Raw genomic sequence first — 25899 nt, forward strand, 5'->3', positions numbered from 1 at the left:
TTTTTGCACCACACCCAGTGCTCCATGCAATACGTGCCCTCTCCAATACCCACCACCTTGTTCCCCCAACCTCCCACACCCCCGCCCCTTCAAGACCCTCAGGTTGTTTTTCAGAGTCCATAGTCTCTCATGGTTCATCTCCCCTTCCAATTTCCCTCAACTCCCTTCTCCTCTCCATCTCCCCATGTCCTCCATGTTATTTGTTATGCTCCAAAAATAAGTGAAACCATATGATAATTGACTCTCTCTGCTTGACTTTATTTCACTCAGCATAACTTTAGAAACAGCAAGCCCAGGGACAGGTAAGTGGAGGTCTAGTATAATATTCTCTCCTATTTCGTATATATATAATTTGTTTCATAATAAAATTTTAAAAGGTAGAAGTAAGCCTTTCTAAATCCTCATAGAGAACTGGTACTTGTGGGAGATCATCCCATGGCGCTAATAAGAATTATAAAAAGGTATTATTAAAGGTTATCCACACTGTTGGTAATTACATTGAAAATGCAAGAGATTACAAAATAAATGAAATGTAAAATTGGGAAATCATTAAATGACTCTGAATATATTCATATGGTAGAATACTATGCAGCCATTAAAATGAAATATCTTTTGACCCTGTAAAATATGCATGTTATAGAACAAAATATATAATATTGTATGATCACACAAACACACATAAAATACTAATGAAAGGTACACAAAAATGTGAATAGTAGCTGTCTCTAGCGGTGGGTGGAACCTGAAATGTCTTAAAGTATCTTCTTTCTGAGTTTTAATTTTGATAAAATGCAAGTGATATGTATATTTTCTTTTGTTACTTGTGCTTTGGGGGTCTTATCTATGAAACCATTGCCTAACCCAGCATCACAAGGATACACTTCTATCTTTTCTTCTAAGAGTTTTAGTTTTAGCTCCTACATTTAGATCTATGGTCCTTTGTAAGCCACACAGAAGTAAAGTGAATGCAAGAGATCTAACATCATTCTTTGGCATGCAGGTCTTCCAACTGTTGTAGCTGTGTCTTTTTTTTTTTTTTTAAGATTTTATTTATTTGTCAGAGAGAGAGGGAGAGAGAGCAAGCACAGGCAGACAGAATGGCAGGCAGAGGCAGAGGGAGAAGCAGGCTCCTGCTGAGCAAGGAGCCCGATGCGGGACTCGATCCCAGGACGCTGGAATCATGACCTGAGCCGAAGGCAGCTGCTTAACCAACTGAGCCACCCAGGTGTCCCATGTAGCTGTGTCTCTTAAAAAGACTAATTTTCCCCACACTGAGTGGTCTTGGCACCCTGGATGAAAATCAGCTGACCAACTGAAAGAATTTATTTTAGGACTCTCAATTCTATTCCATTATTATGGTAGTACTACAGTCTTTGTTACTAAAGCTTTGTAGTAAATTTTTAAATTAGGAGGAGTAATTCAGTGTTGTTCTTTCACAAGCTTGGGTTGGCTTGTGAGGAGCCCTGCATGCGCATATAAAGTTTAGAGTCAGCTTTCAATTTCTGCAAAAAAAAAAAAAAAAAGAGAGAGAGAGAGAGAGAAGAAAGGAGGAGAAGAAGGAGGAGGAGAAGGAGAAGCAGAAGAAGAAGGAGAAGCAGAAGCAGAAGAAGCAGCAGAAGCAGCAGAAGCAGAAGCAGCAGAAGCAGAAGCAGCAGAAGCAGAAGAAGCAGAAGCAGGAGAAGAAGCAGAAGCAGGAGAAGCAGCAGAAGCAGTAGAAGCAGCAGAAGAAGCAGAAGCAGCAGAAGCAGCAACAGAAGAAGAAGCAGCAGCAGAAGAAGAAGCAGAAGAAGCAGCAGAAGAAGCAGAAGAAGAAGCAGCAGAAGAAGCAGAAGCAGGAGAAGCAGAAGCAGCAGCAGCAGAAGAAGAAGCAGCAGAAGAAGCAGAAGCAGCAGAAGCAGAAGCAGCAGAAGCAGAAGAAGCAGCAGAAGCAGAAGAAGAAGAAGAAGCAGAAGCAGAAGAAGAAGAAGCAGAAGCAGGAGAAGCAGAAGCAGGAGAAACAGAAGCAGAAGCAAGAGAAACAGAAGCAGAAGAAGGAGAAGCAGCAGCAGCAGAAGCAGAAGCAGCAGAAGCAGAAGCAGCAGAAGCAGAAGCAGCAGAAGCAGAAGAAGCAGAAGAAGAAGCAAAAGAAGCAGCAGAAGAAGCAGCAGAAGAAGCAGAAGAAGCAGCAGAAGAAGCAGAAGCAAGCAGAAGAAGAAGCAGAAGCAGGAGAAGCAGACGCAGAAGCAGCAGAAGAAGCAGAAGCAGAAGAAGCAGCAGAAGCAGCAGCAGCAGCAGAAAAAGAAGAAGAAGGGAAAAAGAAAAGCCAATAGCAACTTTGATGAAGTTTACATTAAAATTGCAGATCAGGGGCACCTGGATGGCTCAACTGGTTAAGTGTCTGCCTTCAGCTCAGGTCATAATCTCCAGGTCCCGGAATGTAGCCCTGAGTTGGGCTCCCTGCTCAACAGGGAGCCTGCTTCTCTCTCTCCCTGTGCCCCTCCTAGCTGGTTATACTCACTCTCTCTCTCTCTGTCTCAAATGAATAAATAAAATCTTTACAAAAAAAATTTTTTGTAAAGATTAATTTTGAGAATATTGACTTCTTAACAATATTAAGTCTCTTGATCCATGAACATGGGATGTCTTTATATCCATTTAGGTCTTCTTTAATTTTCTTCTTCAACATTATATAGCTTTTAAAATACAAGTTTATCACGTCTTTCATTAAACATATCTGTTAAGTATTTTTTTTTCTTGCTGATGCTATAGCAAATAGAATTGATTTCTTAATTTGATTTGGGAATTGTTGATTACTAGTGTAGAGAAATACAATTGATTTTTGCATATTTACTTTTTATCCCCCAACCTTGCTGAAATTATCTATTAGATTTAATTGTTTTTTTTAAGTGGGTTTCTTAGTATTTTCTACACATAAGATCATTTCACCTGCAAATACAGATAGTTTTACTTTTTCCTTTCCAATCAGAATGTCTCCTTCCCACCCTCAATTACTTTGGCTAGAATTTCCAGCACAATAATGAATGGAAGGGGTGAGACTTAATACCTTTATTTTGTTTCCTGATCTTAAAGGGAAAGCATTCAATCTTTTAGCATTAAGCAGAAGGTTAGGTATGGGGTTTTTTTGTAGATGCCCTTTATCAGGTTGAGGAAATGGCCTTATAATCCAAGTTTGTTGAGTGTTTTTTTATCTTGAAAGGGTGCTGGACTTTTTCAAATGCTCTTCCTGTGTCCAATGGCATATTCTTTATTTTACTGATACAGTATATTACATTGACTTTCAGATGTTAACCCAACCTAGAATTCCTTGGACAAATCATACCTTGCCATGGTGTATAACCCTTTTCATATATTGCTGCTTTTGGTTTGCTAATATGTTGCTGAAGATGTATACATCTATATTCATAAGTGATACTGGTCTGTAATTTTCTTGTGATGTTTCTATCTGGTTTCCAAATCAAAGCATACCGGCCTTATATAGTGAGCTGAGAAGTTTTCCTTCCTATTCACTTTTTCTTAGTTTGCTAATAAGTGATATTAGTTCATTAATTATTCATAATATTAATGACATTATTAATGATTCCAATGATACTAATTTCATTAAGAATTCATAATAAATGCTTGGTAGCAAGCACGAATTAATTTATCAATAGGGGAAAAAAAATCACTTCAGGGTTTTTAAAAAAGTATTTATGTAAGTCTCATTGCCACCAGGCAATCTAAGTCTCAGTGAGAAACTATCTTACTTGTTCTGTTGCCTGATATATTTCCAATCCATCACCTACCTAAGACCTAAAAGTAGTGATATGGCTGAAATCAGATGTGTTTGGGTGGGATCATCTGTTTTTCACTTATGGTTCCCCCAGTTGTCAATGCACAGTCCCCCAACAATCCAGTTACTCTCTGAACAGGTGGACAAAAAATGCTTTGAGACATCTGGTCTACCTACAACATTCATCAGTTCCCATTTCAAATCGAAACAGAATCTACTCATTTATAACCAAAATAACCCATATTTTATAGTAAGGCAAGACAGCTGGAAAAAATAAAAACCTTGAGAGAGGAAGGGGGAAAGTGCCAAGTGAATATGACTTATACGTGAGCTCCTTTCAGTTTTCATCTCAAATATCTGGGTCACTTTTTCAGATGTTGATACTTTTTCCTCTTTCTTTTTTTTTTTTTTTCCTTTGAGTGATAAATGGGGATTCAGCATTTATTAATAGCTTTATGTACATAAGAAACTTAGGTGATATGTATTATTATCAACATTTTACAAACAGGAAAACAAGGGATTAGAAACAAACATCCTGTGGTCCAAATAAGAATCAGAACCAGCTAAAATAAATAAAGAAGGAAATAAGTGAATAAGAACAAAATAAAACAAAAAGATCAGGTGAGTTCAAGCTACTGTTCAACACCTTTCTTAGATAAGCTCCCTTAAATGGACAGAGCTAAGTGCTGACAGAAATTCTAGCTCAGTCATGATATTATATTTACCTGACTTGTGGCCAGGTATTTAACATCTATAACCTGTCTCCTCTCCCTGTAAACTTAGAACAGCTGCATACACCCCACCCAAGTTTGTGATGAGTAAAATCCCAATATTTTGCAAGGTACATGCCAGGCCAAATCATTGTTACTTCCTTTGTCTCTATACCCTTCCCTTCTATCCACGCGAGAAAATGCAATTCTTCAAAGTTGATTTTTGTAGTGTTTCCATGTCTTTAGGATAGGCCTGGGCATTCAGAATTTTGACACCATACCTCTTAGCAATAACATGGCCTCCTCTAGTTACCCTTATCCTTGCCTGTATATTTTCTCAAGGAAATGCAAAACACGCCAAGAAACCTGCTACCAAAGACCTCAGCCTGGGGGCATGAATCCACAGAGGACATGGGAAACCCTCTCCTCTTTCACCAAATTTTAATACCCTTCATTAATGTTAATTGCACAACACCAGAGGCAAAATATGTACCCTGTACCTAAAACTTGTCACTTGTCCATTAATTAAAAAGAGGCTTATGGAATATGAAACTATAAAGTGTTGACTTTTTTTTAATTGTAAAGACAGTTAATTGGCCTGTACAAAAGGAAAAGAATTTCTTTTCCCTCACTTTAATGAGGTTTTTATTATTCAAATGGCACATTTTGTTCAGTTTTGACTAAAAGCCATTGCAATTCAAAAGGCTCTGAGATGATGAATATTTACAGAATATCAAAAGGAAAGTTCAAACTATAAAGATAGAAGGGAAACAAAAATAGTATCATTCCAATTCCAAAGCTGAGCTGTTAGTCAGCACTCCGGGTCTGATTTCTTTTCTTCTTTGGTGGATTGTGGTCTGTGAGAGGTGAGTGAGGAGAGGAGAGGTCTTCAATGTACAGAAGATCCCAATGAAAGGGGGTGTGCTGCTTCTCTTTGGTTCTAATCTACCCAGAGCAAGAGGGGACCCTGGCATTTTCTGGGCCTGCTGGGGATGATGCCTGGGAAGCAGCATTCCTGCCCACTGGGGCCAACACATTCCTTTGGGCCAGAGAACAACTGTTCAGTCGTAAAAAGAGTGGCGACCTTGTTCTTCAGCAGGGGGTAGTGCTCCTGCTCATTCATGGAAGCAATGATGGGCCAAGCTTTGGAGCCACAGTAGCCTTAAGTGATACTTCATACTGAAAGAGTGCCAGATGGTGACAATAAACAGAAGGGGGTCCTAGCAGAAAGGCTGTCACTAACTGGCTTTCAGAGAGCTGATCTCTAAGTTTTCCTCTCATTTCCCTGTTGTTTTTTTCTTCCTTTAAATTCAGATATAATTGACATATCACACTGTATTAGTTTCAGGTGTACAACTCTTCTAGCATCCCACCTATTGACTATACCCTCTCTCTTTCTCTTTCAGGCCTTTCCGATAGCTCATGCTCCACTGGCTCTCTTACTCTCTTCAGGCTAATCAGATTTTTTTGACCATCTACAAAGTGAAAATGCAGAAAGAAGGAAAGAAAGTGGAGAAAAGAAACTGAAAGGAAGGAGGACAGACAGGAGAGGGAAGGCTGGAAAGAGAAAAACGTCTACTTGACACTAGGGCTCTTTCAACTGGCCCCAGCCTCTCACTTCCCATTTGTGAACTACAGTTTAGAAATATTTGTCTCGATTCATAATCTCTTTTCCTTGCCCCAAACCCACTTCTTATCATCAAGATGACTGAATTCTTCCCCATGACCATCCAGAATCTCTGAAAGCTGCCTGGAGAGCAATGACTTCCCAATCAAGAAACCCAACAACCTCCTCTCCATTGAAACCAGACTTCTCTGTCACAATGGACCTCCTCCTAATGTCACCACTACCCCATCTTCTGTCTCTTCCAGCCTTCCCTCTCCCAGCCAGGGACTCCAAACAACACGTCTATAAAGATGAACTTCAGACCCACAGCTCCAGCCCCATTTTCCTCCCAAGTTCCAGAATCTCATTCATATCCACCCCAAATCTAAACTCTTCATCTTCTCTCCTCAAGTCTTTACCCTTCCTAATGTCCTTATTTCTAGTGGTGATGATACTCTCTAACTGGTCCCCTGACTAGTAACACTTAGGAAATACATGCTACTCCATCTTCCTCTTTAGTCTCTATGATTAGTCAACACCAGCATCTCTAGAAACTATTAATATTTTTCCAGCCCCCTCCATTTCCAATGGAATGAGCGTTAAAGATGTTCTGCCTAGATCTTAAATTATGGGTCCAGTGTACCCCTTCACAACTACCAAGAGCAGACTTCTTCAGAAAATTGTTCTTGACTGATAGGCACCATCACATCTAGAAAGTCATGCCCCGGACCCAGCTGCTCTGCTAACAAGGAGGATAACTCTGGTATGAATCTTTCTTCAGGAACCTCTGGGATCAGGTGAAGCTAGTCTCCAGTTGAACACAATCTGTTTTCCTCCCTACCTTCTTCTGAGAATATGCCCCCTAAATCTCCGATAAATACGTCCCTGTCCCAGGCCTGACTTCTAGGGAACTTGAGCTAAGACAACCACCAGCACTCCATATCCTGTTGCCTTTAGCTCTGCTCCTGCAAAATCCCAGACCTGGTCTTGCTACCGCTACTTTCTCCCTTATTTGACCTTACCATGAGTACTGGTAGTCCAGTTCGACACATTTTGAGAGTCTAACAGAAAAACTGATGAAGATATTTAAAAATTGATTGAACTAGATTACAAATAACCAGCATGTTAAAATCCTTTAGTAGTAATAATTAAAATATTTCATACCAAATAAATCGATAGATTTACTTATATTATATTGTTATTGTGTTATATAAAGCTAATAGGAATATCTATTCCCGCACCCTGGAGAAGTGCTGTTTGAACCCAATACATTTGTGGTAATTTATCACAACAGCAACAGAAAAGTAACAGAGTCAGGTAATAAATATTTGCTCTTTTAGGTCGCTAAGTTTTGGGAGAGATTTAACAGCAAAAGATAACTAGTATATGCATCATGCTATATGAGAGAAACCAAACTCAAAATGCTATGTGCGGAATATGTACATTTATATAACATTCTGGAAAAGGCAAAATTCTAGAGACAGAAAAAAAAAAAATCAGTGGTTGCCAGGGGCTGGGTGTAGGGTGGAAGTGACTCCAAAGAGCCACAGGGCAAATTTGGGGGGTGGAGGTGGGGTAAGGGAACGGTTCTGTATCCTGACTGTGGTGACTCCATGACTGTGTGTGTTCATCAGAACTTACCCAACTCCATTATTAAAGGGTGAATTTTACTATACAGAAAATGCAACTAAAAAAAAAAAAAAAAAAAGGCAGAAACACAAAAGCGCTTTGTGTGCCTCTAGCGGCCTGACTCACACCCCCAGGAGGAGCGACTCATGTATCCACATGCTGACCGCACCCAGTGGGACCACAGCAGTTGCACCTACTGATATCCATATCTCTGGCCCCACTTGCAGAGCACCTTGTACCTGACAAGCGTTGACTACAAAACTGTTAAATCTGACTAAGTCAAGTAAAATATGCATAGACTATTGATGATGCACCTCGCCCTGGGTGCCAAGAAACAATGGAGAAGAAAGATGTTAAAATCTACTCGCAGAGAGAACAGGTCAACGTTACCGGTGTAGAAACGAGAGAATACTGGGCCCATGTCTACAGCCCCCATGCTCACTGCCCTCCACCCCATCCTTTTAAGAGCCAGATCAAACCCCAAGTCCCCTGCAGAACCCTCCTAGACCACTGCACCCATAAGAACGTTCCTGCTCTGAATGTGTACAGCATTTAGCAACTGTGTAATTCCACAGGCAACTCCTAAACCTCGTCATGGCGAGAACTGCCTGGAAGTTCTGAGCCAACACACAAATCCTTTCCTGTGAAACTTCACGCGCACATATAAGCGCTGTAGCAGCAGGGCTGCAGGTCCACCGTGTTGTCATCCTATAAAACTGGGCGTAACACGTTAGTCCGAGAGACCGTTCAGTAAGCGCTTACTTGAACACATAGGTCTAGTAGCGCGAACCGAGACAGGCCTAGACTTGTTGCTTGCTTCGGACAGTCCTATGACGTCAGTCTGAGGAAATGCTGGTAGTTCTTGGAATGTCAATATTCTATTTTAACAACCATAGCAACCCATAAGGCACACAGCATCAGTACCATGTTATGGTGGAAAACACCAAGGTTCAAAATGTTTCTTGCCAAGTAGCTGAAGAGGCCAGAACTGAGATCTAGGACTATCTGCCACCAAAATCTTTCCCGGGCCAGGAAAACACACAGGCTTTACACTCAGGGAACAAGAAGGCTTTCTGTGTGGAGCCAGGGGCTTGAACACAGATAGTGGGCTATCTGAATGGCACCCCTAGACTTGTTCAGTGCACACCCTGAACATCTACAGGCAGCAGTGCTCTGATAATGATGTTGAGAAATTAAACTCAAATAAAACGCCAGAACTTCAGCCTATCTCCAACCCAGATCTCACCCATGGTGATGGTATGCATGCAGGTTTCTGGACAGCAGAGAAATTAGTGACGTTGGTGTCACATGACTTTCTGATCCTCGCTGACACTCGGACACACAGTGCTTTCTGCCTGACTCTACTTGTCCACTTAGATGGACCTAAGGGGGTCCTTCACTCAGTCCCAGCTGCGCCTTCTACACATCACAACCCACCCTGTCCCCCAGGCCTACTCAGGAGACTCTTCTTGCTTAACGAATCCTAGTTCCTCATCTGGAAGATGGGCACTATCGCCCTCTTCTGAAGTTCCTCAACACTTTCCCCGGACCTTTTACAAGGTTGGCAATAGGGTGATTGACAAAAAGACTGATACAACCAAAGGGCACAAGGTCCTTCGACCTATGACCACTAGACAAATGCATGGGTCAGGAGATTCAGCTGTTTCCCGAGTTCCGTGGCCTATAAGTACCTGCCAAGACACCAAGCTCCTCCTGACACTGAGCCCTCAAGGGCCAGGATCCTGTTTCCTCCGCAACCATCCACTGCCATTCTCAACCCTGCCAACTAGTCTGAATGCTCATCAGTAACTGGCAATGACCCAACACTAGCACATCGTGAGAGTTTATTGTGAACAGAACATCACCTTCTGAGCTACAGCATCTCCCAGGAGGGGCTTCAATTCTGCTTGGGGTACGTCCATTCCTACAATGCTTAACTCTTTGGGACATGATCTGTCCGTTATCTTTGCCTGCAGACTACAATCAATGTCCATAGGAAAGAAGTCTTTGTTTGGCCAGCCTTCGTTTGCATGTAGTAAGAAGTAAGCCTTTGGTACATCATGAATGAATGAATGAATGAATCAAATCAATGCTATCTTCCCAGTGACATTTGATTTACTAATCACATTCCATAGCCATGTTTTACAATTTATTATTACCTAAAATATAGCCAAAAAAGCAGGAGATAATTGGATTTGGTTCTAGCTGATCCACGAAGGCTGAGTTACTTACACTTTGAGGACAGGACCAGTTTGAGATGATCCAAGCAGCCTAATAACCACATGTAATGTCAGACCTGAGGACTGAGAAGGTGCTTTGAAAGAGTCTGTGAAGAGCAGGGGCAACCATCATGGGGTTGAATTACAGTGAGGATCTGTAAACTGAATCGTAACACGCTCCTCCGGAAAACGAGACAGACCTTTACAGGCTAAATAAACACCCGCGGAACATTAACACAATTGTGGCTTTGGGGGATTCCATCTCAGACACAGCAAAAGAATGAGCTAAGTGTAATGTTATGTAAAGGGAAATACTTTTCAATTCCTCCTTGAAACAGAATGTCACACCATCTGGGGCATTTCTCAAAGGAGCTGTGGGAATTCATACTATATGGAAATTCTCTGAAATTCAATAGAAAGGGCCTAAGGACCCAAAGTCCCAAAAACAACTGTTTCTAAGACATCGTAAGTGTTAAGTTTTCTGTTTCTTCCAGAAATGGGGGAAGAAAAAAAAAATCACTGTAGAATTCTAAGGTGGATCTCTGCTCAGATCACTAGGGCTGGCTTATTTTTGACTCACGGATGGGAGCATAAACGGAAACACAGCCATTCTCTCGTACAGCTCTCTCCAGCCAGCGACGGTTCCAGACTCTCCAGCAGTCCAGCAAGACCTCAATGCCCAGATGCAGTGTGCACATCCACATTAAAAGTCAAGGGGACTTTAGGTGGTATATGGACAAACAAGCATAAAAAATGCTTGTTTAAGGGACGCCTGGGTGGCTCAGTTGGTTAAGCAGCTGCCTTCGGCTCAGGTCGTGATCCCGGCGTCCTGGGATCGAGTTCCACATCGGGCTCCTTGCTCAGCAGGAGCCTGCTTCTCCATCTGCCTCTGCCTGCCACTCTGTCTGCCTGTGCTCACTCTGACAAATAAATAAATAAAATCTTTAAAAAAAAAATGCTTGTTTAAGGTAACATACTAGAAAAAATAGCTGCTCAAACTCACAATGGCAATAATGATTAAAGGGAATGACAGTACCAACCTTGTTTGCTAGTCGTGAAAATTAGAGAAAAACATAAACTGCTTAACATCAGCTGAGAGATGGTACCTAAAACAGGCTATTTTTTTCTTGGCTGCCTGTTTCCTAGACCTTGGCTAAACTTTAAGAACAAGCTATCTATCAATAATTCACAGACATAAAATATGTATATAATTGTCTCCCATACTTATAAAATACCTATACATGGTTTTCCATGTTCCTACCCAGTATCTCTGGGAGGTAAGAGCCCCAATAAATATACAAGGAAATCAAGCAAATAAAACAAGAGAAATAGAAACACATAAAATCAACATCAGCATAAGAGGTCAGTGACTGTCTAGCCGTGCTTCTAAAATTTGAAGGAGCCACATGTTTCTATAATTTAAGGATACCATCGAGTATTAGCATAATAATTAACGCAGAGTGGATTCTGCTGTTAAGATAACCCAGCTACACTTTTCTTTCTTTCTTTCTTTTTTTTTCTAAGTTGGAATAAAGAAAATAATCCACACGAATCAGCAGGAATAGAGTGGGGCACTGGCTCTATCCCAGGAGACCACCGGGAATTTTTCATTTCATGCACCATTTACAACTTCTTATAGTGAATTCCAGAACATCAGTACATACACTAACAGAAAATAGAAACATTCTTGTTTTTGTTGTTTCCCTAAATTTTTGCCTCATGTCCATTACCTTGATTATATTTTCCCATCCTATCATATACCGGCCCAGCAACAAAATCTCAGCCTCAATGATTCTAAATGGGGCAAGATGTACAACAGGAAAATACCTACAACTTCTGCCAAGAGGGCTTTCTAGGAAAAAATGTGCCCATTTGGTAATTATGCCACCAACAGCACTTAGTCCAAACGACATGAGATCTCAAATGCAGGTCTGACCCTTTGGTGTTAAAGGTCCACTTGTTCCCAAGTTTCACTTCTGCCCTTTGCATTCAGTACTTCACTGCTGTGCTCTGGCTCTTTGGGAATATTTAATAAACTGGACAATCAATGATAAGCACACTAAGGATGGAAGAGTGGGAACTGTAAGGATAAATTCAACCACACTCATAAGCCAGTAACTTCACTTGAACATAGCTCCCGCAGACTGAGAAAATGCAAACGAACCAGACTCTCTCTTGGCAAATTCCCATTTGCTCATCTGACAAATGAATGATGGTCATGTCCTGCAGAAACCACTCGTGATAGGAAAGAAGTCTTAGGAGGCCAAACTAGTGTTCAATAAACTCCACAAGGGAACCCAGAGAATGTGAATACTATTCATATGAATGCGGGAAGGGAAGAAGCTGGTGGATGGGATGGGCTGGGGCAGGCACCATTTAGAGAAGAGGGAGCTCGCAACTTCCTCCGTAACTCAGTTTTCTCGGACACAAGTAGGAGTAAGTCATGACAGTGGGCTAGAAACCCCTGAAGGGCTGAGTCACTCTTGTGCTCCCACAGCCAGCGCCATGTCCGAGAGGTGACAGAAGTCTGCTGAACTACTGAAAGTCTGAGAATCAAGTAAGAGGGCACTGGTGACAGTGTCTGCATCCTTGCTCACACGGCTCCAGCACTGCGCGCAGAGTCAGTACTTTGGCTTAACCCACACAGCCTCTCTCTGTGTCAGCTTCCTCCATAGAGCAGTCACTTATGCGTCACCTGCCTAAGTTTTGTCAGATTTAAGGACCACCTACATCCCCTTTAAAAAAAAAATGCACTGGAAACCAACACATTTGTATTTCTCAGTCTTGCCCTTCGCAAAAACAGCTGCTAAGGAGGGTTGCTGCCCTGGTTTGGGTTTTTAAAAATTAGTTTGTGTTAAGATAAATGGAGTGTTTGCCTGTGTGCATCTTATACATAAACAGCGATGTGAGCACTTTGGGAAACTGCTCAGTGGCTCACAGAGCTCATGCTGTTTGGCTGCTCTGCAGAGGGAAAAATTAAATGAATAGTGCACGTGGCCTCAGAAAACACATCCATGACAAAGAAATCTGAATTCTTCAGAACACTTGAGAGAAGGACTAGAACCGGCGGTAAATTACTTGGTGATGCCTACTAAGAACACATTTACCCTCACAACTGAAAACAGGGCCTTTTCTCTTTGACTGTGCTTTCCTCGTTGTGGGGAAAAGGTGGAGAGGGGTCCTTACATCCATACCAAGCGGAGTGGAGTACAGGACACTGCTTAGAGGGGGTTCTTGCAATTGCTGACAAAGTTAAAATAATGCCTGGGCTTCTTCTCCAAGTAAAATGCATCCCTCCAAGCATCCCACTCTGTTGACAAGTAGGGAATATAAAGTCAATGAAGAAATAACTTGTCTTTCTGAAAACAAATTAGCATTCCTTCAAATTAAAATTATATTTTGTGGCCACAAAGCAATATTAAGCATTACAAGCCATTATTTATAAACTCTGCAATACCAATCTGCTAAATGAATTCTGCTAAATTCTGCTAAAAAATCTTGGGAACATTCATTTTTTAATATATTTATAGAATAGCTGTCTAAGTACCAGATGATGATTTCATTACCATTATGCAAAAGAGCTTATTTAAAATATACCTTACATGGGCACTGTGAAGGGAGGAGGTTTTAATGTAAGATGGCAGAGGTGAACTTACATGGACATCAGGAAAAAAAAATTACTTGGGGAATGTGCTTAAGTGCATGGTCAAGTTACTCAAACAATAAAACATCTCATGCATTTTGTACATTCCCTTGCCAATGAGGACTCCTGCCTCTGTTTTGCCTAGAGATATATGGAGCTGTAATCAAGTTCAGAAAGCCCCTGACAGCTGTGTGCTGCCATTCAGACCTGAAAGATTCCATGTTATGATAAAAATTAATGTACTCTGACATCCTCTGGGACTCCCTGGGCCCTGGGAATAGCTAATGAAGAAATACAACCTTGCTGGAGAACAGCACGCAGCTCTGGAGTTAAGGATTAATTCAGATGTGGTAGCAGTGTGGCCCCTCTGTCATCAGCTGTAAAGCAGCCAGACCTCAGGGCCAAAGGGAGTCAGCTATGATTGGTCAGAATTATTTCCTGGGTCAGGAGAGGTCAAATAAACAAAAAGCTTTACCAAATAATTGAGCCCAAGTTGGAGGCAGCCTGTCACTTTGTGCGAGTGGCTCTCAAACCAGAAAAAAAGAAAGAAAGAAAGAAAGAAAGAAAGAAAGAAAGAAAGAAAGAAAAAAATGGTAACTGCAACATCCATGTCTCTTGTTGGCTGTGATTGTGGACGTGAAAACTTCTCCCCAGGAGACATGCTTCTAGGCGATTGGAAGACCCCTGGGCTATGTCCTTCAAGGGGGCTCTGAAAGGGTCTTGGTGTTGAGTGTGGAAGGAATACTGGTCCCCAGAGCCTTGTTTCAGTGTCCCCACTGGACACTGGTAGCCCCACCAGGCTACCATCCAATACCTTTAACTTCCAAGTATCATAATTTCCTCCAAGAAAGCAAGGCCCTGGGAGTAGGGTTCATGGCAGCATTATTCATAAAAGCCAAGAAGTGGAAATAAGCCCAACGTCCACCAAGTGATGCACAGATCAACCAGCTGCGATCTACCTGTGTAACAGAATATTACTCAGCCATAAAAAGCAATGAACTATTGATCATGCTATGACATGGATAAACTTTGAGAACATTACACAAAGCCAGGTGCAAACGACAACCTATCACATGATTCCACTGGCATGGAATGTCCAGAAGTGGCAAATGGGCAGAGAGAAAAATTAGCTGTTGCCTAGGGCTGCAGGGGGAGGTGGGAAACAATGGCTAAAGAGCACAGGCACTGTTTTCTTTTTGGAATGATGAAAATGTTCTGGAATTATTGGGAATGGTTGTACAACTCAGCAGAAAGAATAAGACTGAGCCGTACACTTTAAAAGGATAAGTTTTATGGTATACAAATTATATCTCAGTTACAAACAATCCAGGGTGCAGAGAAACCTACCCTAACACTCTCAGAATGAGTTAGACGGCCTCCAGCTGGGCTCCTTCCCCACCCTCAACCCTAACTGGGGCAGCCATGGCTAACCACTCTCCAGAATCTATCCACCTTATCCTCAAACTTCCACCATGAACAGAAAATGAGACGAAACCAAGATATAGCAAGTTCAATGAAAATAAGGTTGTATGTTTAGGGTTTGGTTTTTTTCTTTTTTGGACAAGTGATAGGTTATACAAAGCACAAAGCTATGTCATTTAAGTTTGTGACATTATTTCTGCCCACTATTAGAATATTAACACATCAGGTTGAATTTATTTCTAACAACTAAATTTTAGCCATTTTTTAAAAAGATTAGGTTGATATTTTTACTTTTTTTTCTTTCTCTGACATATTAGTCTCTGAATTTTCTAAAACCTATGGCATTATTTTGTACTTTTTAAGATTGGTTAAGTAAGTTCACTTATATTCGATGCATTCCTGCAAAGCCCTTAGAATTCAAGTTACAGAAATACATCAGATGACCTTTAAAAAAAAAAATGCCCATGTTGTTCTTAGAATGAAGAAAAAGAGATTATAAGAGAATATATGTCACATAACCCCTTCCCACCCACTAGGGTGGCTACAATAAAAAAGATAGCTTTAATTCAATACGAAAAGGAACACTAACAAGTGTTGGTGAGGTTGTGGAGAACCTGGACTCACTAGGCGCTGCTGGGAGGAGCGTACGAGGGGGTAGCAGCTGCAGGCAAGTTTGACGGTTCTTCAAAAAGTTAAATATGAAGTCACCACCTAACCCCGCAATTCCACTTCCAGGCATATACCCAAGAGAGATGACAATATGCATCCACACAGAAGCTGTACACGAATGTTCATAAAAACATTATTCTTAACAGCCCCAAAGAATAAATGGCCCAAATGTTGATCAAGGTGATGAACGGATACAGCAAGCATGATATCAGAGCAACGGAATCTTATCTAGCACTAAGAAAAAATGGAAGACCAATGTACATGTGGAACACGGAGGAATCTTGAAAACATTACACTAAGTGAAAGAAGCCACACACAAAAGGCCACAAATCCAGAGACAGAGACAGGAAATAGATCGGTGGTTTCCGGGGAGGTGCGGGGAGTGGAGAGGAACTGGGGAATGACAGCTAATGGGTTAGAGAGCTCGTCTTAGGATGACAAAAATGTTCTGGAATTCAGTCGTGGTAACGGCTGGACAACCCGGTGAATATACTAAAAAACCAATGAACCGAACGCCTTAAAGTGGTAAATTTCATGATATGTGAATTATCTCTGAATAAAAGTAAATACAGAATATAGGTAAACAGCCTTTTTTTTTTTTTTTCTTTTTAAGAATCAGTGAACACAGGGGCACCTGGGTGGCTCAGTGGGTTAAAGCCTCTGCCTTCAGCTCGGGTCATGGTCTCAGGGTCCTGGGATTGAGCCCTGCATCGGGCTCTTTGCTCAGTGGGGAGCCTGTCTCCCCCTCTCTCTCTGCCTACCTCTCTGCCTACTTGTGATCTTTGTAAAATAAAAAAATAAATTCTTAAAAAATCTATGAACACAGACTAAAAATGCGTACATCAGACTGCCATCATGGATTGTCTTGGGTGGTGGAATTATGGTTAACATGGGCTTTATTCTGTATGTTTCCCTATAATTTCAAAAATGTTCCATAAGACTTATATAGTGCTTTTAAAATCTACCAAAAAAAAAAAAAAAAAAAAAAAGAGAGAGAGGTACATTTAAAAAAACAAGTTACCACCATACCCTGTGTGAAATACCCTTTCCAGAGAAGCAGTATGGCTGCATTCAGGGAATAGGTTTCAACCTTCCAGGGGTCTGGTCTCTGTGCCACATTTTCTCAACAGTTACATAAAACACAGAAAGCACAAGATAGGACCTGGGAGGAACAAATGTGTGTGACAGAGAGAAGGGCCACCTTCACTAATTTAAAACCTCAAACTCTGGCATCATCTATCAAACCCTATCGTAAAGGGGCATATCACATGGGGCAGACCTCCACCCCTGGCCCTTGGCTTCCTTTGTCTGAGGTCCAGGAGCCTTCCTGGAGGTGCCCCACCTCCCTGAGCTTTCTGCACTGGGCTGTGGGGGACCAAGAGCAGGCCCAGCTGCCTTTCGCCATGGATCCGCTCTTCTCCAGACATGCATGCACCCGACACATGAACACTACCGCTTTTAATCTGTGGCTCTGGCCCTTCACGATACTCCATTTGACAGATGAGAAAACTGAGGGTCAGAGAAGCAAAGTAACTTGCTCGGAGTCCTAAGTTGTCAAGACAGGATTTGTACCTGGGCTGGTCTGACACCACAGTTGATGGTGGTCTGTCAGAGATCGTGTCAGTGCTCCAAGCTATGTCAGGGGAGAGGATGACAGCAGAAGGGGTAAAGAGATTATCCCTGCAGAACTCTGGGTGGGCAAAAATAACCAAGACCCCAGACGGTGGAGTCAGAGGAGGTGAGCAGTGCTCAGTGCCCCCACAAAGCAGCTCGCTGAACCACCAGGGATGCTTCTGAAAGTCCAAATGCCCCAGGGACATCTCAGACGCGGTGAGAGCAGAATGGGAGTAGCAGCCAGGCATCAGCCAAGCTGAGAACCACTGTGACAGTCCCCTGGGAGTCTGGAGATCTGATGTGGGAAGCTGAAACACCTCTGTCTTTTTAGATAGGAGACATTCGCCCAGATCCACTTCCCAAAGCTACGTCATTTGTCAAGCTTCCCACTGCTCACACTTCTCAAGACAACCAGAAGCCTTTTCTTCTTTCTGTTTCTGGTTATCAATTATTGCATAATGTCAGCTAAAATACCTACGTGATTATGAGTCGGTGACTTTTAAAAGGCAAAATAAGAGCTCTGCCGCTAACTGAGAGGACCCGTTTATATTTTTCCTGAATGACAAGGTACTGGGCAGATGTTTACGAAATGAAGAAAACAAAGGACTCACAATATTAAAAACACAGTGTGGTGACAAGTAGTTCAACGGAAAACACAATCTTCCTTGGAGATTTTCAGCAGGCTGCCACGGCGTAGCACCGCTGATTTATTTCAAATGCATATTCAAGTTTTTAGGCTGACAAGAATTAGCTTCTCGACAAAGTACTGGGGAAAAGAGACGGTTCCCGTGTTATTAAAATGTGATTTCGGTGTGGTTGAGCACAAGTCCCCAACATGTCAATTATGTGAAAGGAGCATTCCAACGTGACAATGCGAGTGGCTGGACAGTGTAAGGAGAAAAACCGAGCTGGAGTCATGAGCCAAGATGGGACATAAAATTCTCAACCACAGACAGTGAAATGTTCTTCCCAAGCCTTACATAAACCAGAGCTCTCTGAGGGTAATCACAGACTTGTTGCCTCCATGACTGGGGGCTGGTTTCAGTGCGGACCAAAGAACAGGCCTGGCAGAGCCCCGAGGGGTGAGTCCCTGTCCACACCAAGCGATGCCAGCCTAGCTCAGCCACGTGGTCTGCGCCACTCCAGCAAAGCCCTGGTTCCTAGCAGGCAAAGGTGTCCATGGTTTCCTGGAAGGAACTTTTATGGGGTGTTTTGCCTGAAATAACTACTGTACATACGATTGCTTTAAAATTTGTTTCCCAAGATTTGTAAATGTATAACCTCTATACCACCCATGGAAGTATCTGTTCAAGAATTGTAAATGGCTGAGAATCAGCACGTTAAAAGGAAAGTTCAGGTCACCAAATGAAACTGTGTGTTTCTGTTTTAGTTCCTCTGTCCTCCCTCCCATCCATCCACCCACCCACGCACCCCACCCATCCACTTCATGAGCTTATTACAAAGAGGTACACGTAATAATTGCAAGGATGCCGATAATGATAACAACAATGGTGATCCTGCTAAAATTCGTTCAGTGTGTATTAGGTATCAGGTAGGTACTATGTTTTAGAAACATTATGTTATTTAATCCTCGCAACCACCCACGCTATTACCATGATCTCCCATTTTCACTGATGAAGAAACTTAAGATCAGAGAGATGAAGGAAGTTGCTAAGGTCCCCATGTAAGAAAGGTATGGAACAGAGATCCAGAGCTAAGAGAAAGATGAATTAGCCAAGTCTGCTGCCTCTGTGGGGCTCAGCCTAATGAAGAAAAATCAATGATGAGAAAAGCATCCCCAAAGTATTGGGGCAAGATGACTGGATGTGTTGTCGACACTCTGCTAAGTGACTTGTCAATTCAACCATGGAGGGGATGGGTGAGGGGGAACATGGAGGCTCTACAGAGGACGGGACCAAGTCATCCAGTGAGCAGGTAGTGGACAGGTAGGAGGGGAGTGGCACAGGTCAGGAGTACAGGCCCAGAACCAGGGGGCAGAACCTCTATACATGTCTGTAAGCAGAGTACAGAGAAACAGGGCTGGGAGGACACAATCATAAATGAGGGTGGAGGAGGGCGTAGACCCCACAGGACTTGGGGGGCCACACCAGCAGATGCAGCCTTTTCAATTCAGGTAGCAAGACACCACCAAAAGGCTCTTCCACAGGACAGTGTCAGGGCTGGGTTTGGGTTTGAGAGTGATCACTGGGGCAGTTCAGATGCATAAATAGCAAACAACCCTTTGGTCTTCTTCTGCCTACCTGAAGGGCATCATTATGAAGAAAAGTAGGAAGTAAGGGGAAATGAACACTGGTATTTGGAGTAAATGTGCAGAGTCCAATTGCAAATGAGTGGAACAGCTGCCATTTCTGCTTAAACTGACTCCACAGAGAGACACCTCCACATATTCGGTGAAAACAGTCTGAGTTCCTCAACTGAGGGGAGGAGCCTCTCTTCCACTGGGTTTGTTTAACCTCATTTCCACATATTTCAGCAAAACAATTTCCTCTTGCTGATAGAAAATTGGCTGGAAGGAGCATCTCCTTCAACCTTCAAGTGACCTTAATAATTGTCCCTGTAGGCAGGCGTTGTCATCCATCCTATTAATGGGACAAATTGCCTTCGGAGGCAATGCGTCCTACATGATGCATTTCCCAAATGAGACTGATCTTTCTGATTCTCCAAACTACTGTTTAAGCTGAGCTCAGTGGTAGCACACATTTTTGAACCAAGTTGTAGCCTTACTACCTAGTAGCTAGCATGACCTTGGTCAAGGTCCTTAATCTCTTTAAACCTCAATATCTTGATCTAGGAAATGTGACTCATCACAGCTTTAGGTCGAACCATAAGACACTGCCATTCTTCTACCATTTTTGACCTATCCTCTGAGGCCTAGTGAGGATAAAATGGGATGACATTTAAGTGCTTAGCTGTGCTTGACACATAATAAATAGGTAATAAATATGAGCAATTACGATCATCATCAGCGTTATATGGTTCCAAGCCCAAATTAGGACTTCAGTGTCTTCATTATTTAATATTAAGTTGTTGCAGTTGACCTGCTTTCCCATACGGCGTTATTTACAAACCTCAGCACAGCACACTGTTCTACTCAAAATCTTATCTCTTCTCCCAGTCTCTAAGTATCAAAGAGTACTGCAGAGTGTCTGCAGAGAGTTGAAATTAACCAAGCATACAAACATTGGCTATACACACTTACATACCTTGACCAGGCCTAACATAATCCATTTCCTAATAATCCATTTCCTATTATAAGAAATAATAAGACAGGATGCTATTAAAATGAGTTACGTTTCAAGAGACAGTGGGTTCTGGTCCGAGGATTAGCAAACCACAAATTCCAGATCAAATCCCAACTCCAACCCACTTTCTGTTTTTGTAAAGTTTTATTGGAACACGGAAACAGTCATTAACAAGTTCTCAGTGGCTGCTTTTGAATTACAAATGTCTCACTCAACGATCAAGATGCATTCAACAGTAGTTGCTACAGAGACCATCTGGTCCATACAGGCAAGAATATCTACATAGCTATACAGATATATCTACAGATATACAGATGTATCTATGTAGATGTATGTCTACATATACATGTATACGTATATGTAGAAACATATGTATATATAGATATACAGATGTATCTATGTAGATGTATGTCTACATATACATGTATACGTATATGTAGAAACATATGTATATATAGATATACAGATGTATCTATGTAGATGTATGTCTACATATACATGTATACGTATATGTAGAAACATATGTATATATAGATATACAGATGTATCTATGTAGATGTATGTCTACATATACATGTATACGTATATGTAGAAACATATGTATATATAGATATACAGATGTATCTATGTAGATGTATGTCTACATATACATGTATACGTATATGTAGAAACATATGTATATATAGATATACAGATGTATCTATGTAGATGTATGTCTACATATACATGTATACGTATATGTAGAAACATATGTATATAGATATACAGATGTATCTATGTAGATGTATGTCTACATATACATGTATACGTATATGTAGAAACATATGTATATATAGATATACAGATGTATCTATGTAGATGTATGTCTACATATACATGTATACGTATATGTAGAAACATATGTATATAGATATACAGATGTATCTATGTAGATGTATGTCTACATATACATGTATACGTATATGTAGAAACATATGTATATATAGATATACAGATGTATCTATGTAGATGTATGTCTACATATACATGTATACGTATATGTAGAAACATATGTATATATAGATATACAGATATATCTATGTAGATGTATGTCTACATAGATATATCTATATATCTATATATACACATACATATACCTGATTCTTTATGGAAAAACTTTGCTGACTTGTTCTCTAGTCCAGTGATTTAAGTGGTCATTGTTGAGCATGAGCAATAAAATTATTTGCTAGAGCTAAAGACATAACATGCATTATGTATTCATCGGTGGGATGGTGAGTGTGGGAAGAGGCAGCCACAGAATAATTGTATCTGTCCTCCAAAGCTGGGTTTTTATTCTTCCTGGAAGGGAAGTTTTTTGTGGGTGCCTTCAATTAACATACATCACTTTGATGTCATGAAACATGATAGTGATAGCTGAATGGAGAATTCTGTTGGGAAATCAAAAGTGTTTATTTTGCAAACATCGTTGTGGTTAATTCGAACACAGTTTCATGTATTCCTTAGCTGTGATGACTTTTAATGATGCCAAAAAGCTCACTGAATTTTTTTTTCTGACAAATTTATTTGCAATGTGGCCCCTAATTAATGTAATAAATACTCTTCTCCACTAAGGATATGTTTTTGAAGATAGTCATCATGGGAAGCCAGCAAAAAGTCTTTAAGCTTCATGACTATTCTAAGAGAGAAACAAGGCACAGAAGTGAGATGGCAAATGGTTTGCTTCTAGTGTCTAGCCCAGTTCCTGGCACCATTGCAAGCATTGACTAAATAATGAAGTAAGGGAAAAAATGAAAAAATACACAGAAAAGGAGGGGAGAAGAAGGCAGATGAGATTCTTCAGTGGCCCAAAACACACAGGCTAATTATTTTCAGTATGTGCCACTATACCTTCCATACACACCTGTACGTTCAAAGCAGGATGTTCTTACAGCAACACTAATCATCTGGAGAAAGTGCCAAAAGCCGAGGGAAACAGATGTAGCAATAGCAAAGAAAACAGAGTCTAGGCATTTACTTCAAAAGGAAACTGCAAAGCATCCCTCAAATCAAGGGCCTGGTAAAGAGTAACAACGAGCAGGGGAGAACGCTCAGCAGCAGAGTAAGAAGTACACTGGGACCCTCAGGGGAGCATCACTCTGGGTGACGATCACTTCTGCCTGGCTCTTGTGATGCTTCTAGCTTGTGGGCAATGTGAAGCTCATTTTCCCTCTGCTCTTGACTGCCAGGAGTCTCAGAGCTCATTCTTAGGTCCAATTTTCAAGGACTGCAAAAGTCCTTGTAAGGTCCACACTTCCACTAAGACCACATCTTACAAGTCCATTTCATCCCTTTTCCTTGTTCAGGCAGACTTTTATTTCTATTTTATCATACTGTACGTATTCTTGAAAACCTTTCAGAGCATCTTAGGATCAAGATAAGAAAAATACACATTAATAACACTCAGAGGCACAACACACTGAGGTGTCCCTGGTTATTCCAAGCATTATGGCGCTTCTCTCCAAAACCATAAAAAAATGTACGTGATAATCTACTTCACATAGATCTGGAAAGCAAGGTACAGAGATGCCAATAGTTTGCCCAAAGTCACACAGCTAGTAAGACAGCAGAACTGGGATTTAAATCTAAGTTCTGCCGCGCCACAAAACTCTATTCTTTCCACACCATGGCTGGCACACTATGGCTCTTGTGCAAATCAGGCTCATCTCCTGTTTCTCCAAATAAAGTTTTATTGGAACACAGTCATGCTCACCCACTCAAATACTGTCCATGGCTGCTTTCATGCCACAAAGGCAGAGCTAATTGCAACAGATATCTTAGGGCCTGAAAAGTCTAAAATATTTATTCTCTGGCTCTTTAAAAAAAGTTTGCTGACCCCTGCATTACACTATACTACTGTGAGTTAGTATTTTTGTTTAATAAGAAATGACAGTACATAAAATGATTCTGAAATTTTAAAAAAGAATTACATTAAAAGATACCTAAAGAATTAAATTTCAAAGGGAAGAAATTTATTTACGAGGGAATCATTCTTCCCTGATATTTCTATATATATTAAATGGTTCACAATATAATTTTTCAATACCCTAACATGGAAAATGTATGGGATGGGAAAAAACTAACTTGTAGACTTTTTAAATTTTTCCTTAAAAAGTCGTAATTAAGATCTAGATTTAGAGAGTTCATTACAGCTAAAATCTGCCTCTCCTTTTCTCTTTTCTTTTGAATTTCGTACTGTGTAGAAAAGCAAAGCAATATGATCCTTTGCTAGGCAAACCAGAAATGGATTTCTCATGTCAAGCAAAGAGGAATGCAGATATGTTGGCTAAAACATTATTCTTAAAATTGAGCTGAGAAGAAAAAGAAAGATTAAGCCGTAATTTACACATCGGTCTTCAGGGTAATTTATCCCTCAAAATGTAGAATTTATTTATAATTTATGGCCCACCCACTTCCATAGAAGGATTTGAGACAGCAAAACTTGGAATAAGGATCCAAGAATATTATATCTGGGTTCAGTAGATTCAAGTTCTGAAAATAATTTAGTAAAGAGTAAAAATAAATAACTTTGTTAAAGATTGTCCCCCTCAAATGTTTAAAAAATAAAGAAAACTGTTCTCTTAGCAGTTTTTTTAAAAACATCACTATTCTATATTATTTTCTAAATGAAACAAAGTCTAATTTCCTTAAATTATACTGGAGACAGAAAGTTGAGAAGGTAAAGTAGAAATCCATGACCAAAAAGGAAGTTCTAGAAACCATCAGAATTGTATATATTATTTTAATATGAACTGACTATTGATTTCAATTAATTTTCAGAAGAGATCAAAGCACTTGGTCAACACTGTAAGAGCTGATTGGTACCTGGGATCCAAGCCAAGAACTTCCTGTATTATGTGCCATTACCAGTTTTCAAAACTCCAGGATTGGAATCCAGGTGTCCATTATTTCAGGAGTACCCAGAACTCAAACATTATATCTTCTAAAAAAGGCAAAGTATCTACAGAGCTTCTAGTTCTAGTAGCTGTCAAACTGTTCCAGGCTCTGTTCAAAATATGCACTTTTCAGGGAACTAAGCAGCTAGAAACCAGGAATGAAAATGTACAAAAGTGCCCCAAACAATGGACTATGGTTGCAGAGCCCAATTCAGAAAATGCCAGTATTTGGTCTGCATGACTAGTAAAGGTCCCAGCCCTTCATACTCTAATGGATGCCTCCGCCTGCCAGCCAGTGTGGAGTCTGGCTGTTGTCCAGGACTGCAGTTTAAACAAAATTTTCTTCAAAATTCAGTTTGGTTGGGACTTACCACATGCTCAGGCTTGGAACTTTCCAGTAATGCACAACATAATTCAACCTGAGACACACTGGCCGACCACTATCACCACTAACTATGGGGAGAACTGTCTGGAAGCAGGCAGAGGACTCCTGGCCTGACCACCCGGAAGAGTGAGTGGAGAGCGGAATGAATGAATGCACAAAGAGGTGGGAGAGGAATGGAGAGTGGTCAGAGTGTGCCGTGCCCAGCAAAGCTGGCGTCGGCAAGCGGCTGTGTATGTCTTCTCCATGGTAGACTACCCCACCACCTGCGCAGCACTCTTGGCCAAGAATTAAATGGGCATTGGACCAAGCTCTAGAGTTAGCTACACTTCCTGAGAAATTCAGGAGACAAAAGAACACGTTCAATGGCACCATCGGGATGCAGTTCCTCAAGTATAGGATACAGAAAACTCTCTAGGGCAACCTTATCACTTCAACAAGCTGCATTAACTTAAAAAAAAGAGGGGAAAGCTACAGATTAAAGTGCATTCATTGCATCTGAACAAGCAATTGATTTAAACTAACTGAAAGAGAGCATGGGCAGGTTTCCTGTTTGTAACGGTGTTAAGCTGCGAAACTGTGGAGTAACGTCTTGCTCAGGCACATCCCAGTACAGGAATCGCGCTGAAACGTGGGACTGAAGAATGAAACACAGCAAGAAGAGCTGTTCTAGATTCAGACAAACTTGGGTTCAAACTGCCAGATACACCACTGGCTAAAGTTGGAAAAGCGATTTAGCCTCTCCGTGAAAGGCTGAACCTTTCAGTTGGTAATGCCTAGAGTGGCTATAAGAAATGAAAGAGAGAATTCACGTGCAAGTGCTCAGCACCTCGCCTCGCACAGAAGAAACAGTGAGCTGGCTAGCAGCTATTATTTTGTTTGACCGTTATTAGTGGTGCTCATTCTGAAATAGCCTCCTGCCCTCCACCTCTCCCCCCTGCCCGGAAAAAAGACAACATCCCGGAGCGGGCTGACTGCACATCTCCTCCAGGTAGAAGGCAGATGGAGCGGGGCTCTAGGACAGGCTGCCCCCTCCAGCGG

At 41.2% G+C, this 25899-nt stretch overlaps 1 protein-coding gene across 17 annotated transcripts in view; it reads right to left on the minus strand.

Annotated features, from left to right (window-relative positions):
- WWOX (WW domain containing oxidoreductase) overlaps window positions 1-25899 on the minus strand; it is a 944020-nt gene that overhangs the window by 657403 nt on the left and 260718 nt on the right. The gene's annotated exons all lie outside the window — the stretch shown is intronic.

The sequence above is a fragment of the Lutra lutra genome, chromosome 17 (genome assembly GCF_902655055.1).
Source record: "Lutra lutra chromosome 17, mLutLut1.2, whole genome shotgun sequence".
NCBI classification, from domain to species: Eukaryota; Metazoa; Chordata; class Mammalia; order Carnivora; family Mustelidae; genus Lutra; species Lutra lutra.